Raw genomic sequence first — 17,243 nt, 5'->3', positions numbered from 1 at the left:
AAAAGTCGACCCATTTTCCATCCTTTCTCCCCTCCAGCCCTCCGTCCTCCTCTTTACGGCTGATGCATCCTCTCTCTCTCTCTCTGTCTCTGTCTCTGTCTCTCCTTCTCTGCCCCTCTTGTTCTCCCACTCACCCTCTAAATCGTTCTCTCTTCTCCCTCTTTTATCTTTTTTTTTCTTTTTTTTTTCGTTGGTTCATTCCCTACCTACCCAACGCTACGAGCCGTCACACTTGTTGCACGACAGAAAGGGAGAGGAAGGGGTTGAGAGCGGAGGAGAAAGAGGGAGGAAGGTGTGTAAGGCCGTGTATATAAACGACGTCCGCAAGCCCGCGATTGATATCGAACTGATATTCAAGTTCGTCTGTGTGCCAGTTGCTACGTGTTCTGGAAATTGTTGCAGCGCTGTTCATTGTCAAGGTTCGCTGCCCCTAACCTTCTAGCCTCTTACCGAATAAGCTGCCTAAGCCGAAGTGCTGCCTGTTGACGTCTGAACGTTTCTTTCGATTCGCGCCGCTTAGTTTACACCGAAGGTCTTGGGCTCTTGTTTCTGTACCTTTTTTGGACAAATTCTATCGCCTGATAGTCTGTAAATTATATACACGTGGAGTTCCTTTCCTTGAAAGAATATTTTTTCCTTCAAAGAATTATTTTTCGAACTTTGGACATTTTTCTCTTGGCTTAAATGAACTCGAGGTCTGAGAAAATTCAAGGATTCTTGTCAAGGTCGTTAGATCATCGCACAAACGTCCCTGGACAGTTTTCTATAGAAATGAAAAGTGGAAGGTTTTGTCAAGCGCGAGATTTAATTTGCATTCTCCGAGTTGCCGAGGAAGGTTTAACTAGGCGCTGTGTTAACGATACATTAGATTTTCCAGAACGATAAATTAGTTGCAAGTTTGCGGACTAGTTGAGAACACAGAATCCGATTCTCTTAAAAACAACGTTCCTATTGTTCACGAAAACCTGGTGTTTGTCGTTTTTAAAACGCGCTACGACTTTCGAAGTTCGATGGCTAAGTAGCTGATTTTGAGTCATCGTTCAGCTTTAACATCCGCGCAATCTCATCCCAACCACACACAGTCTAACCTAAGTACCTGCCATAAATCCTCCGAAAAGCAGAACAGCGTCAGGCTAACTGCCTTAAAAATATGGACAACGTTGTAACTGCGAGCCGAGAAATTACAATAATCCGGGCTAAGGGAAGTTGTCAGCGTGTTCTTAGACAGAAAATTTATGACCGCCACTCGAGTAGGCTTACCACGAGGGGCAACGACGCATAGAGCGTCGTTCAAGTTGCCCTTATGCATATAAGAAACATTTTATTTATTTATTTGGAAGAATTTTACAATCGATTCTCGAATATAAGAAACACAGAAAAACTTCTACTTACTCTAGATATTCTGTTTTTCGCCCTAGTATCAAACATACATAGTAATTATTTATTATTATTCACGTTATAGTACCAGAATTGTTTACTTATAATTCTCAATGAGGATTTATTGTAAATAGTCTGCCAAATAATAAAAACAAAAACATTGTCGTAAACGAACTCACGTTTTCTCAATGAATCTAATTCAAACATTAGATTACATTAGATTCTATTTTACCAAATGTCCTACTGGACAAATTGTAAAATTTAAATAAATAAATAAAAAAAAACATTAGATTCAGCTAGAATCAAACATACGATAATTATTTATTATTATTCACGTTATAGTACCAGAATAATTTACTTATAATTCTCAATGAGGATTTATTGTAAATAGTCTGCCAAATAATAAAAACAAAAACATTGTCGTGAACGAACTCGCGTTTTCCCAATGAATCTAATCCAAACATTAGATTACATTAGATTCTATTTTACCAAATGTCCTACTGGACAAATTGTAAAATTTAAATAAATAAATAAAAAAAACATTAGATTCAGCTAGAATCAAACATACGATAATTATTTATTATTATTCACGTTATGGTACCACGCCAGAATAATTTACTTATAATTCTCAATGAGGATTTATTGTAAGTAGTCTGCCAAATAACAAAAACAAAAACATTGTCGTGAACGAACTCGCGTTTTCCCAACGAATCTAATCCAAACATTAGATTACATTTGATTCAGCTAGAATCAAACATACGATAATTATTTACTATTATTCACGTTATAGTACCAGAATTGTTTACTTATAATTCTCAATGAGGATTTATTGTAAATAGTCTGCCAAATAATAAAAACAAAAACATTGTCGTGAACGAACTCGCGTTTTCCCAATGAATCTAATCCAAACATTAGATTACATTAGATTCTATTTTACCAAATGTCCTACTGGACAAATTGTAAAATTTAAATAAATAAATAAAAAAAAACATTAGATTCAGCTAGAATCAAACATACGATAATTATTTACTATTATTCACGTTCTAGTACCAGAATTGTTTACTTATAATTCTCAATGTGGATTTATTGTAAATAGTCTGCCAAATAATAGAAACAAAAACATTGTCGTGAACGAACTCGCGTTTTCCCAATGAATCTAATCCAAACATTAGATTACATTTGATTCAGCTAGTATCAAACATACATAGTAATTATTTATTATTATTCACGTTATAGTACCACGCCAGAATAATTTACTTATAATTCTCAATGAGGATTTATTGTAAATAGTCTGCCAAATAATAAAAACAAAAACATTGTCGTGAACGAACTCGCGTTTTCCCAATGAATCTAATCCAAACATTAGATTACATTAGATTCTATTTTACCAAATGTCCTACTGGACAAATTGTAAAATTTAAATAAATAAATAAAAAAAAACATTAGATTCAGCTAGAATCAAACATACGATAATTATTTACTATTATTCACGTTCTAGTACCAGAATTGTTTACTTATAATTCTCAATGTGGATTTATTGTAAATAGTCTGCCAAATAATAAAAACAAAACATTGTCGTGAACGAACTCACGTTTTCCCAATGAATCTAATCCAAACATTAGATTACATTTGATTCAGCTAGAATCAAACATACTATAATTATTTATTATTATTCTCGCTATAGTATCAGAATAATTTACTTATAATTCTCAATGAGGATTTATTGTAAATAGTCTGCCAAATAATAAAAACAAAACATTGTCGTGAACGAACTCGCGTTTTCCCAACGAATCTAATCCAAACATTAGATTACATTTGATTCAGCTAGAATCAAACATACGATAATTATTTACTATTATTCACGTTATAGTACCAGAATTGTTTACTTATAATTCTCAATGAGCATTTATTGTAAATAGTCTGCCAAATAATAAAAACAAAAACATTGTCGTGAACGAACTCGCGTTTTCCCAACGAATCTAATCCAAACATTAGATTACATTAGATTCTATTTTACCAAATGTCCTACTGGACAAATTGTAAAATTTAAATAAATAAATAAAAAAAAACATTAGATTCAGCTAGAATCAAACATACGATAATTATTTACTATTATTCACGTTATAGTACCAGAATTGTTTACTTATAATTCTCAATGAGGATTTATTGTAAATAGTCTGCCAAATAATAAAAACAAAAACATTGTGGTGAACGAACTCGCGTTTTCCCATCGAATCTAATCCAAACATTAGATTACATTTGATTCAGCTAGAATCAAACATACGATAATTATTTATTATTATTCACGTTATAGTACCAGAATAATTTACTTATAATTCTCAATGAGAATTGATTGTAAAATACTCCCAAATAAAAAAAAAAAGAACGAGAGATCTTATTGAGTTTGGTTGTCATAAAAATTTCCTGTAACTTGAATTCTACAGCGAAAAATGTCTCCAAGCTGTGATACTGAAGATATATTAATCGCTTAACGTACAAAGACGTCTGGCAGACGGCGTATATCATTTTAAAGGTGGACGTTTAGACGATGCCAAGAATTGTACATAATTTTACGTTGGCCTACATTAAATGGTATTTTTAGTACGCGTAGAGTCTTATTTCGCTTGCGTGTCAACCGGTTAATAATACATTTTTTTATTTAAGCTTTCATCTCGACTTTCTCCATAGAAATATGCTGAAGATATTGTTTTTTTTTTTTTTTAATATTTATTAAAATTACAATCAATTCTCGCGTTGGGAAGAAGATATTGTTGCAATGATTTTCGGCTGGAAAACGTCTGAACCATCCATACAACGTTGTGCGTATAGTAATTGATATTGCCAGACCTATTGCTCTTTGCAAACTTTATATGTAGTTTTTTTAACTATACCAAAAAGTCTACGCGATTAATCGAATAACGTTGCTTGTACCGGATGGCCTTGGACAGTTCAGAGAACAGGATTCGTTCGAAGATCAACGTAGCAGTGACTTGAAAGGAACAAACAAGATTATACGCGGTCATAAAAATTCCCATGTCGATCGAGGAAACAGAAAAAAGGTTGGTCGCGAGAGGAAATGACAAATTAAACAAGCTAATACAAACCTTGTACGCTGCAGACATAGCGAGACCTGTGAAACGCAAAAAGCATCCAGCGGACCTCACACACAGGCGCGCGCATCGCTCTGAAATAAAAAACAAAAACTAAATTAGAGAAACACGCGCCATTAACAAAACAACATTAGAGAAACTCACTGGAGGACTGCTGGCACTGTTAATTCAAAAACCTTCCATTTTCTACCCTGCTCGACAAATTAATTACAAAACGTACCAAATTCCCTCCTCGAAAAAGAAATTGAGGAAGAAACGCGAAAATTTCCACGCTAAGCTCGCTGATAAAAATATTTCACAATATCATCACTGACACTTTCTTCCCGATTCCATGGTATTTCTTCTTAAAAATATATCAAAAAATTACCTACTGGTATTTTCCTCGGCAACACGCCACGGTGAAAAAATATACTAAAATCTAGAGCTTGCGAGTACGTTAGAAAAGAAGAGAAAAAAGCGAAGATTTGCACGTGAAGCTCGTGGAGAAAAATATTGCGCAAAGGTAATTGCTAATCCAATCATCGACGGTCTTTCCTTCTCGTACTTTCGCGTGTTTCTAGCGCATCCTTTGAACCTATCGAACCTATCGGACAACCTATGTATACAAATTGCATCGGCGATGCAACCGGCGTTCTTTAAAGACAGCCAGGCCGCAATATAAATCAAAGTAAGTGCGTTCGACTCGTGGACAGAATGGCCGGAAGGTAGGTACATAAAACGGGAGCAGGGGAGTGGCAAAAGGATAGAAATAAAGCGAGAGAAATAAAAGACCGTTGATACATGCACGTACGTAGGTACTCGCGAGAGAAGGAACGTCGGCCGCTTCTCGGCCCCGTCTGACGGCCAAATCGAGCAGCAAGAGACGCGCCAGCACGTGCTTCTGCCGCGTTACGAACCTTCCCAGGAATGCGGTCTGCAAACATACAGGTTAAGGGACTCGTGCGAGCCGGCCGAGCTCGTAAATCACTCAACGATCGTAATCGCCGGGTTCCGCGTATACATTCGCTAAACATCGTGTTGCTTTCGGGGCGAACGTGTGTGCGAGACACTGTTCCGTTTACCGGCGTAAGAAATCACTCGGGGACCACACAGACACGCGCGCGCCTCCTCTTCTGCTCCGAGAGTTGCGGAAGGTAATGGGCTCGCGTCATTCAGCGTCACGTCCATGGATTCTCTCAACTTTCTCGATCAGCGTGAAACGTGGTGCATCGTTTGTCTGGTCGCGGCACTCGGTTCACCCGGTGACTCACTCGCTCGTTGTTCCATTTTATTGCGTACGCGAGACCCAACCGAGGCAACGGCCACGGAATTTCTTCAAGGAGAAACCGTTCCGTGCAAGTGGCTCGGATTTCCTGGCAGACGTAGGATTTGTAGCAGCGAGATTTCCAACCTCTTCTTCCTCTTCGAACATGTACTTTCAGTCGTTGCTTTAAAGTCGTTCCTTGCTGGTTGGTCTGGTGCGTGCGAATTGCTTCGCTTTGTTTCGTTCGACCCAGTCTGTTGCTCTTTCAACACGACGATGCCGACTAATTTGTAGCGGAGCATGAGTCATAGGGCGATCTGGACCGAGAGTGACTCATGTTGTTGTTTTGCCTCCGAGTATCAACGCTGCTTCGATGCACGAGATTTAAAAGTAAACAAACTCCGGGCAAAACAATATCGCCGCTACGTGCAATCGCCAACCGGAGTCAAATTACCGGTACTCCCCCCTCCTCCTCTTCCAGTAAAAAATAGACGAACATGGTCTCTAGGACGATCATTATCCAGTATCATTATAGCGAGTAGCATTGAGATTTTTAAATGTATCTGACTATCACAAGTATTCGGTTGTTTCGTCAACATTTTGTTTAAATCAACACGTTTAATGTCCACCGTCGTTCGCGAAATTTAATAGCATCGTTTGCGCCCGATGTTATTCTTCTGTTTGATAATTGGAATATTGAATAAATAATGAGAGAATAAATATGTGATAAAATTGGTACATTCAATTTCAAACGGAAAGTGACATTGTTTCGAGAAGTATAAGAAACATTCAACCACATTAGTCTAACACGAGTATTTTAACATTTGACTAGCAATTGTTATCGTCTACATATGTACAAGACGTGCATGGGGAAATTAAAATATTGCTATTACTGTTACAGCAATATTACTATATTTCTCGACACTCTCTTCGACTTGCAATTCTTTTATCAAACAGCACGATAATACACTAAGCTCATCCATCGAAACGTCTCGATCAAACTCGGTCAAACTTAAAAACTTTCGCAGAAAGAAGACTAAAAAGAAAACACCGCACTGACCTCGGTAAAGAAATAAAATGGTCAAACTCGAAGATGGTATCCCGCTGGGGGTAACCATCCGCGTGTTATTTAGCAATTAAGCTTGAAAAATTTACCAAATGTCCAGCTGGACAAATTGTAAAGTACAAATTAATATAGCAAATTCTACGTCAACATCTTCGTCTCCACGACTACGTCCCTGGCCCTCGAACCTGAAATTCCTCCACCTTTGACACAGAGATAAATACGCTAAGCTCATCCATCGAAAAATCTCGATCAAACTGCAGCAAACGTAAAAAATCGCCCTGGCGCAAGATAGCAAATCCTACGTCAACATCCTCGTTTCCACGACTATTGCGTGTCTCGGCTCGGCCTTGAACTTGGAATTCCTCCACCTTCGACATGGAGATAAATACGCTAAGCTGATCCATCCAAACGTCTCTATCAAACTGCAGCAAACGTAAAAAATCGCCCTGGCGCAGAATAACAAATCTTATGTCAACATCCTCGTTTCTACGACTACTGCGTGTCTCGACTCGGCCTTGAACTTGAAATTCCTCCACCTTCGACACGGAGATAAATACACTAAGCTGATCCATCCAAACGTCTCTATCAAACTGCAGCAAACGTAAAAAATTGCCCAGGCGTCGAATAGCAAATCCTACGTCAAATTCTTCGTCTCTACGACTACGTCCCTGGCCCTCGAACCTGAAATTCCTCCACCTTTGAGATAAATACGCTAAGCTCATCCATTGAAAAGTCTCTATCAAACTGCAGCAAACGTAAAAAATCGCCCTGGCGCAGAATAGCAAATCTTATGTCAACATCCTCGTTTCTACGACTATTGCGTGTCTCGGCTCGGCCTTGAACTTGAAATTCCTCCACCTTCAACACGGAGATAAATACGCTAAGCTCATCTATCGAAAAGTCTCTATCAAACTGCAGCAAACGTAAAAAATCGCCCAGGCGCAGAATAGCAAATCTTATGTCAACATCCTCGTTTCTACGACTACTGCGTGTCTCGGCTCGGCCTTGAACTTGGAATTCCTCCATCCACGGCGCATCACGATAAAGCAGCGCAGGTTACCAAGGCATGCCAGTGTCCTCTATGGCGGTCTCGTAAGCAGCAAACACAAGGTGAGCCGTTGCTGCACCCGCACGGATTCGCGATGTTTACAAACGCGAGCGGAAAGGATGAGGGCAGACGAGTCTGTTTAAAGGGCGGGCTAAACGGAGGGATGAAAGCGGTTAGACAAAGACGGAGAAAGAGGAATGTGGAGCGGGGAATCCGTGGGACGGCAAGAGTACAGCGGATTGCGAGCGGAGGTGGAGGAGATGGTTTGAGGAGGATGAGGCGAAGGAGTACGGGGCCAGAAGACGTGCAGTTAGACGCGGAACGGAACTGCAACGGAGCAGAAATGTTATCATAAGCGTGGTGAACTTGACCTACTCCATCGAGTGGTCTCCTACAACCACCACCAGCACGATGATATGAAGTTACGGGCCGCTCGTGCGAACCCGTAACACGATAACAGCTGTTGCATACCTCTCGATTCGCGGGACAGCAAAAGTTTCGACGATCGCGTGCCACTCTCACGTACACACACCGTCGCACGCAGACAACGCGGACGCGTACACGCGTCTCTACAGACGGACAGAGAGAGAAAGAGTCCACGTTCCTGCTCTCCCTCTCGTTCTCTTTGCCTCTTTTTTTTACTCTCTTTCTCTTTCTCCGTCGCGCTTTCTCCGGTTTTTTCCCAGCTCCCAGCAGACACGTTCGCGCGTACGCGAGACACTTGGCGTATACGGCCAGCATCCAGAAGCGAGTATTCCATCCACGTCGATCACACGAGAAACCGCACGTGCCCCGTAAGGATCGGCCGATAGAGGGGCAGAAAAAAGTGGTTGTTTGGAACTGGGGCTGAAGGATCTCGACACGCCTAACCTGAGCGAACGTGGCTACCACGCTGGCTGACTTGAACGCGAACGTACGTAGAACGGCGTGTCGGTGATGGCGTTGCGTAAACGTCGATGGCGCGCCTCGATTTGTCTCAATTTGTCGCTAGTCGGAAATTTGTCGAGAGGTTAATTGAAGTCTGAAAACTGTTTAAAATATTGATCGCGTGCTGGCGTGTTTGATTACGGATGATTGATGACGTCTGCCGTAAGTGCGGCGTGCTGGCGGTTTTTTCTCGAAGTTATTTACACGAAGTAACTGTAGTTACTCTGTACAGGGCTTATGAACTTTCCATTGGATTCCTCTTTTTGCTCGTCAAATATTTCCAAACAGGACAGCGTTCTTTCGTAGCTTTTTGTCGCTGCTTTACGAGCGTAGCAATTGTTTCGAGAGTTTCAACAGAGAGTTGACGACCTTGCAAAAGAGGGAAATTATCATGTTGATAATAGTTTTTCTAAATGAATATTTATTATCGCAGTAGAAATAAAAGCGTTTGCCATTGAAAAAATACGGCTGGCTATACAAATATCCGAGAATCATTCACAGGGACATCGAGAACGCAAGATCTATTTGCGTAAATCGAGATACGCGTCGCGTTACGAATAAAGAAGATCTAACTTCTTTCATGGAAGCTGCGTGAAAGTGGGACGAACCTAAGTTCTTTGGCTTTTCAATATCTTTCGTTAAAAGTACTACGTTCTTTTAGGAAATATCCTTTTTGGAACTCGTTTAACGGAGAAAGTTCTAAATTAATATTTTCAGCGATTACAAAGCACAGTTGACCCAATTAAAATTTCACCTGCTATAATAGAAATTTGTAAAGAGCTACAGCATGTTATTTACAGCGTTGATCAAGTTATGGCAGGATAAATTTAAAAGGATGATAGCGGCGAAGTAAAACGTAAAAATCCTCCTACACATTAAATCAGACTCGCGTCCTGAGGAACCCGCAGGGACAAAGATAAATCCCACTAATGGATTTCCTCCCATTCTATTTCCTTTCTCCTTTCATTCTACTCGCCGCTACTCTTTTGTATAACGACGACGATGCAATTTTCGTACGTTCTGAAATAATTTCCCACGTGTTCTACTCTTGTGACTGATCATCTCTGGTGATTGACGATCAAGTTTGAGAGGTACGTTAGCGCGAGAAGCAACTCGAATCATCGAGTTCCATTATTTACCTGTCTCTGCTGTTCGTCTTAACGAACGACTTCACCTGCCGACTAACTTACGCGTAACAAATACAAATACAAAATGTTGGTCAACCACCAAGTCTTGCAACTACCATCGCGTGATAGCAGGATAATCGTTGCATCTGGAGGAGGAAGTGCGATCGTACGCGAAGTGCAACAACCTGTTATACAAAGCGTGCGCGAACTAACGTCAGTGACATGACTCATTGTACGATGGCCCGAGAGCGAAAGAAAGCGAAAGCTGGAAGACAGATTGAGATCGTGGAACGAGTAAAAAAGTAAAAGTGAAACTGCTGGACCCAAGGAGACCTGCGGGGACCTGAGACAAGGCTCGGGTTCTCCTTTAAAGAGGAAGGGCAGAAAAAGACGAGACAAGAGAAAAGAAGGATATCTCAATAAGACATCGATTGCTCATTAGTAACACGAGAACGCTTCCCTGCTCTCCTTCAGCGCTTTATCCGCCGCGTATACAAAGAGTCGCACTTCTTTATCGTTCAGCAAGATCCTCTTTCGAACGGGGCAAACTTGACCCGGTAAAAGTCGCTTTTATCGCCGCAGCTACGTACATTCGCCAACATTCGTATTTCTTGGTAATTGGAACTTGGACGAAAATGGAGAGGATGATGAAACCAGAATGTTTTGTAGCAAGCGTGTAACTTTAGCGCGCAACTAATGTCACATCGTTGAACGTTGAAGACAGTGAGAAGGACGCGACTTAATTACGAAATGAAACAGCAGTGATCATTTTGACGTGGACCTGGTTGAATTTGAAAACTGCTCCTCTGTAAAAGAACATAGAGAAGAATAGAAAGAGGAAGCTGGTTTCCAAGAAAACTGGCTGAAAATCCTCCACACGCTAACACACGTAATCCACCTGTGCCTGCAATTGGAACCAGCCAATCCTCAGAAGAGACGTAGCAAAGATTAGAAACAGCAACCTGACTTTCCACTAAAATCATCAGAATCATGTAGACGAAATAATATTATCCATCTAATAGCCAAATCTTCTGAAGCAACCTGCTTTTCGATGAACCCGTGAAAGCTGATACAGGAAAATTCGCAGCTATTAGAGACTCGCATGATCCTCTTAATGGGAATCGGTTAATCTCGAGAGGAGACGTGGCAAAGCTGAGGAACAAGAAGCTGCTGTGCGAATAAACTCGGTGAAAATCCTATATACATCGAGACTCATAGGTTAGAGTCTACTTAGCCGTGTAATCGGAAGCAGCGGATCTTGAGGAGGAAGCCAGTAAAGATCGGGAACAGGACGTGCAACAAGGAAGTCGTACGCGAAAGGGCAGATCGCCGTCGATGTTTACAGGCAGCAGGAGCGATAAGCGGACCGGATTCCTGCAGCGCGCTGCCATCGCGATAAGCCCTTTACCTTCTCTCCGTCTCTTTCTCTTCTCCTGGTTGCTCTTTTTCCCGGCAGCCGGCACGTTCTCTCTATCTCTGTCCGTGCTGTGGTGGCGCGGTCGTGCCGCGAATCTGGAGCACCAGGTATCCGCTAACGAACCGTGCAAACGTGTCAGCCGGTGCTCGTACCGGGCGCACACAGTGTCGCGTGCACACGGAAGTGCATATAAAGCATACACGGACACACGCGTGCACCGGCGTGGTCTCGACGGTAGTTTACCTCGAACCAGGCAAGTTCACCTACATTCGCGTGGGGTGCTGCGCCGCAGAGGGAGAAGATTAAAGAGGGATACTCGGCCGGAGGTAGAAAGAGAACGAGGCAACGAGCTGAATGAACGGCCGACAGAGGGAAGAAGAGAGAGCAAAGGGAAGAGCGAGGGATGGGCAGGGTGGCGACAGGGGGGAATTTAAACCGGCATTCGAAACTTCGCAAACCCCTTATAGCGACCTCGCCTACCTGTTATCTCGATCAACCATCGATCGGTGGTTACTAACGAAAGAACGACTTTAGTCGTCCTTCCTGCCTCCTCCTCACCCTCCTGCTTCTCCTTTCTCTCGTCCTTCTTCCGCGTTCCTCGTCTTTCCGCGTTTCACCGTCTTCCTCGTTTCCGAACAGCCGCCTCCGTCTTACCCAGCGCTTTGAACTTGACCCAGTGAACGAAGAGGAGAACCCGCAGTACAGGACTACTGGAATATTTCAGTTCCAACGGGCCGTACCGTACCGCCACCCTTACGAACCAGCTCTGCCTTGCCAGGTACGCCACGTGTGACACGAACCCCAAGATATCGAACGACTTTTAACCCGTCGAGGGAATCTTTCTGACTCGATCGAGCGTCTACTCTCAGTCAGCGAAGCGAAGGATTATTCCGCTTGTGTATCGGCTTTCAGCTCGCTGCTGGCTCCTTCTAAACTGCCGTTTAGCTTCGCTAGGCTACCGGCGGATTCATGAAATTTAGAAATTCTCGTTCTTCCAAGTTTCACGGCTACAGCATTGGGTAGGTTCGTTTGAAACTACTAGGGAACATTTCAAAGTGGTGGGAAATAATTCATGGAAAATAATTAATGGAAGTGGCGGTTGCGAATCTCGTTTCCACTCTGTGGACGTTTAGCGGACTGTGTTCGTGCGCTTCTCAAAGATCTAAGGACGTGAACGTTTGCCGAGTACGAAACAATACTCGAAGAAATATGAATTTCCACGAACATCATTCGCACGAGCTACTGATTGCTACTCGTTCGACGAAAATGAATAATTCCAAGCGATATGACGCCGCGTTTAAACTCGATAGGACTGCGAAAGGGTTAGGCAAGGGTTGCTTCGAGTCTCCGCGAAACTTTGGCAGGCTGGAAGTTTCGTTATGAGATACACAGCTCGTTGGAATGATTTAGAGTCGTATTATCGTAGATTTTGGGCGAACGAGGGGAGATATGGTGACTGTGCACGAAACTGTGTCTTGGAAGTAGGCCAGCTGGGACAAGCGTATGAATCCTTAATACCTCGGTAGAATGATCCGACACGTACTAGATTTCATTATTATTTCACACGCTATGCGGTAACTTTAAATTATTATCAATTGTTTTCAACTTATCTCGGCGTATTTGTTGCCAGATTCATAGCAATTGCCTAACTTTCTTTGGCGATAGACAAAAGAACGGTACGTTTAACAAGTTTCGTTGAATCGTAGATTTTCTAACTTACCATGTTTGTACATTCCTCGAGGGCTCTCCTTTTCAAGAAGGAAACACTCGTTTGGTACTCTGGCGAGAACGTTTTCCACCGCTGTCGGATATACTTGGCAAAGATACTTTGCCGGAAAGAAAATGCTCGGGTCAAGGAGACGAGATGTAGGACGCGACTAGGCTGAGTCGTGAGGAGGGTTTAGACATTGAAGATAACAGTAAGTTAGTTTTTAACTATGAAGAATGCTACAGCCTGTAACGGACTGTACTGTACCACTGCCACATTTAATGGTCACCGTTTCGAGTGCAGTTTAACTTTCTTATCCTGTAACGAAAGGAAATATAGGCGACTTTTTCATAGTGTTCTACGATTCAGCAAGATAACAGCCTGTGCAATCTCAGTTGAAAACACTGTATAACGCGTTAACCGTTCCACAATTTTATCAGATGTTGTTCGATCGACACGTGATGAAACGTAGCTTCTGACGACCAGACGAAGGTGACATAACTTCCGCTGAATCTCCTTTTCAGCAGATTTCTCAGGAGAGAAAGCTTATTATGCGTTAACGTAGCTCAGACATCTGCTGCATCTTCCTTTTTTCAATAATAACCGAAGAAAACACTGCAAGTGCAAGGAAACAGATTTTTCACGAGGAAGAGACGACTTCAACCGATCAATCGACATTAACCGTCAACCGGCACTAGTTGGTGGATCAAATCGCGTGTGAGAAGATACATTGTTCTCCAGGCTTGTTCCATTTTTGCACTCACTGCATTGTTTCTGATCCTGACAGAGCCGTTCAGTAATTATCTTTCAATTAGCCACTTATTTATCCTGTTTGATCCGACCTACTAAGAGTCAGCCACATCAAATGGAAAGATGGAATAGAACGTCGACTACCTGTTTGCCCATCGATCTGCCCATCGGAGTTGCCCGCAAAATTCCAAACGCACGAACAACCAACTACGCCAGGCTGTCCTTGTTCGTAGCGAGCGGCGTCTCTCGTTTCGCTCGAACGGTTAGGATCTCGCGTGGCCGGCAATCGTCTTCCTCGCGGCATCCTTGTTGCACGAAGAGGTGCGCGTCCGCCCAGTCCAGTCGCATTCCCGCTCGTTTCTTCCGTCTTTGTTGCGCCAGCTACCTGCTGGCTAAGTTGTTCGCGGCGATAAACAAAGGAAAATACCGGGGCTGGCTGAGCGCTGGGCGAGGAGAGCGGCGGGTGAAAGACGAAGAAAAATAGCGACGGTGAGCCAGAGGGATGGCACGTGGAGGTCGGTGAACGTGGCCAGACGGTGAGCAGAGGGAAAGGGTATTTGTGTTGGCGAAGGCAAGGGGATGACGCGGCGGTAGCGAGTCGAGGAAGCTTCGTTGGATATCCATGCTTCTTGGTGGTCGTGATTGCGCGTTAGTCGTGGTGGTATTACCGCAAGAGGACGTTAGGAGAGAAAGATGCCGAGGGAGGAGGGAAAGAGAGGGTGTAATCGGCCGACATAACGGCCAAGCCTGGTGGCTAGACCGGGAGGCAACGAGGAAGAGAGAAAATAGAGGCACGTCAATGGGCGAACACGAGAGGGCCCGCCGTGAATGTGTGAATGAAGAAAGAGAAGCTGGGATCAGGCGGGGATGAATGGGTGCATCTTAGCAACGCCGCCAGTCAGCTGATATCCCAGCCTGACATCTCTTTTAGGGAATCCCGCAGCCGCCGCATCTTGAATTTCAAATTAGCGGAAACTTATCCTCGTGTTTACGCGGGCGGCCTCTTCCTAGCGAATGATAGCGTTGTCAGCGAGAAAGCAGAAATCGCGCGTTCACGATGCTGCGATCGACGACCCGACGACTTTTATTTTTATCGCGCCGACGTTGGTCCTTTAGGAACGTCGTCCCCTTAGAAAGAGGCAGCTACGAGATGGATGGCTAAATGTCGTTCAAGTCGAATATCCCATGAAAACGGTTGATAATGTTCGAGTTAATGACGTTAGATATGGTCGATGCTGCGATCGTCGACCTTAGCGATTTTTACTTTTATCGTATCGGTTTTGCCGACATCGTCGATGCATCGCGAACGTCATCCTCCGAAGAGAAAGAAAGTACGAGATGGTTGATTAAATATAATACAAGCCAGTTATTTAACCAGTTAATTGGGTCAACGATATCGATCAATGTATAAGTTAATGACGTTATACAACGATCCTTATCTTCGCCGTATCGATATATATAAGAGCGTCCACGATCGCAGTTTTTGAAGAGGCAGCTACATGATCGATCGATAGATGAACGTAATCTCACCGACCTATTTCTAGTGGATGACTGAAAATTGATTCCGCAAAGAGGATTGCCAAGATGTAAATTCTAATTGACGACGCTAACAATCTCCTACAGAGAACTGAACCACAGAACGACGAGTACGATTCGAAGGACGTGTGTCTACGAAGAAATTGAATTGCGTTAGGATTCGAGCAGTTGCAATGACTGGGATGCTAAACGTTACCGCAACACCATAACGTGATACCTGCAAGCACAAAACAAAACCGCAACCGCTGAAATTCACGCAGTCGATTCAACAAGCACGTCGAACTACACAAACGATGCCCGACCCTCCGCTAGACATAAAGTCGATCTTAAAACGCTCGTAAAACTTCACCGACCATTCAAGCTGCACGCGCACAAAGAATATCCAAGAGAGAGAGGGAGGGAGAGAGAGAGAGAGAGAGAGAGAGAGAGAGAGAGAGAGCGGATCGGTTATCGCAGCTGATCCTTCGCAAAACGATCACGCCTGGTGACGTAGTGGAACGATCGTGGCAGTCGCCTTTAAACAGGGCCATTGACCCTTCGCCGTAGGACCACGCGAGGAAAGGTCGTAGTAGCGGGAAACGATCCGTTCCATTCACAAACGCTCTAAGAGAGGCATTATCTCCCTACGACCCTGAAATTCCCGCTGCCCTCTGCCGCTCTTCGTCCTTGCGCGTCTGTACACTGATACGACGCCGTAGCAAAGCAACCCCTCGCGTTCCTCGTCTCGCAGCCGATGAGTGGCGGCGCCTCCTCGCCTCAGCCCCGGCATCTTCCTCTCTACCTTACTTTATCGCCTGTAGGCGCCTGGCGCTTCTTTACGCCAGCGTGTGAAGCGTTAATAGCTGCTGTGAACCTGACCCAGCCGACGTGCCACACCAACACAAGCGAGCACCCTTTGCAAACCACTACAGAGAAAACGCTAGTTGTACGAGAGCCGCGTCATTACGGGCCGTGGCAGCCGAGCGTACGTCGTTACTGACGCCAGCCACTTCATTAACGAGCTGAAACTCGTGCAATTGGTGCAGTTTCTCAACTACCAGGCCGGCTATATCGACCACGCACGCTCTCTGCCGCCCGTTTTCCCTTTCTATTTCTCGTCCCCTACGACTCCCGTGAAAGGGGATTAGCCTGTCCGACGAAGATCAACCTGCTAATTAATCTGTCCGCTTCACCGGGCAGACTGTTTTTCTGCACTTTACCCGCACATGGTAGAAGGTCGAGATGGTGCGTGGTGATTTGACGCAGGGCCAGGACCCAGCGATTTGACCTACTGACCGAGATGAACGAGGGATACTTTTAACAGGGAGCGTGTTCTTTTGTTTCTCTTGCACATGGGCTAAATCTGAATGGAATTCAAGGAGGATGAAAACGCATCTAATTGGAACTGATTCGATCTCGTTGATCCTTACTAACCGTCGTTAGACACACGAATAGCCTTCTTCGGATGCGAATTTATTAGGACGCGGGGCAAGCAATTGTTTCTTACTTTCCACTTGTGCAGCGTGTAGTTGCGAATGAGATAGGAATGATAATATTGGAAACAGGATGGAGCGCAACACCGAGCATAAACTGCGACAAGTTAATTTAATATTCGCACGGTTTAATGATCTTCATTTATCTGATAACGAAGAAGCGACGAGACTGCTGCCCCGTATAACAAAATATATAAAAAGAATGTGAAACGGAAACCATGCGAGGCGAAGTAGAAGAAATATTCTCCGAGGCAGAGCCGAGGAAGCTTTCCGAAACTTTCGCCAAGAAAGCGCGCTATGAAAAGCGCGCTGGGAACCCGAAGGGCGATACGTGATGATCACCGTAAAACTTACAAATTTAAAACACCCGATTGTCCTGGCTCGAAACATCGCAAAGCCTCGATCCGCTCGAGGAAAGCCGCCTGCTCCGACGAGGAACAAAACGAAGCGACGCGAACGAAC

General features: G+C 43.7%; 1 long non-coding RNA gene across 1 annotated transcript in view; it reads right to left on the bottom strand.

The window, feature by feature from the left end:
- Positions 1–3,839: 3,839 nt before the first annotated feature.
- The window catches only part of LOC143303861 (uncharacterized), a 67,379-nt gene continuing 53,975 nt past the window's right edge, over positions 3,840–17,243 (bottom strand). Inside the window, exons 3-4 of the long non-coding RNA XR_013060524.1 lie at positions 4,482–4,561; positions 3,840–4,366 (exon numbers count right to left, since the gene is read on the bottom strand). This is a non-coding gene — a long non-coding RNA (uncharacterized LOC143303861). The remainder of the gene's footprint in view (positions 4,367–4,481; positions 4,562–17,243) is intronic.

Source organism: Bombus vancouverensis, chromosome 17, assembly GCF_051014615.1.
Source record: "Bombus vancouverensis nearcticus chromosome 17, iyBomVanc1_principal, whole genome shotgun sequence".
Classification (NCBI taxonomy): domain Eukaryota; kingdom Metazoa; phylum Arthropoda; class Insecta; order Hymenoptera; family Apidae; genus Bombus; species Bombus vancouverensis.
Note: the sequence above shows the minus strand (reverse complement) of the source record. Positions and strands in the feature narration are given on the sequence as shown.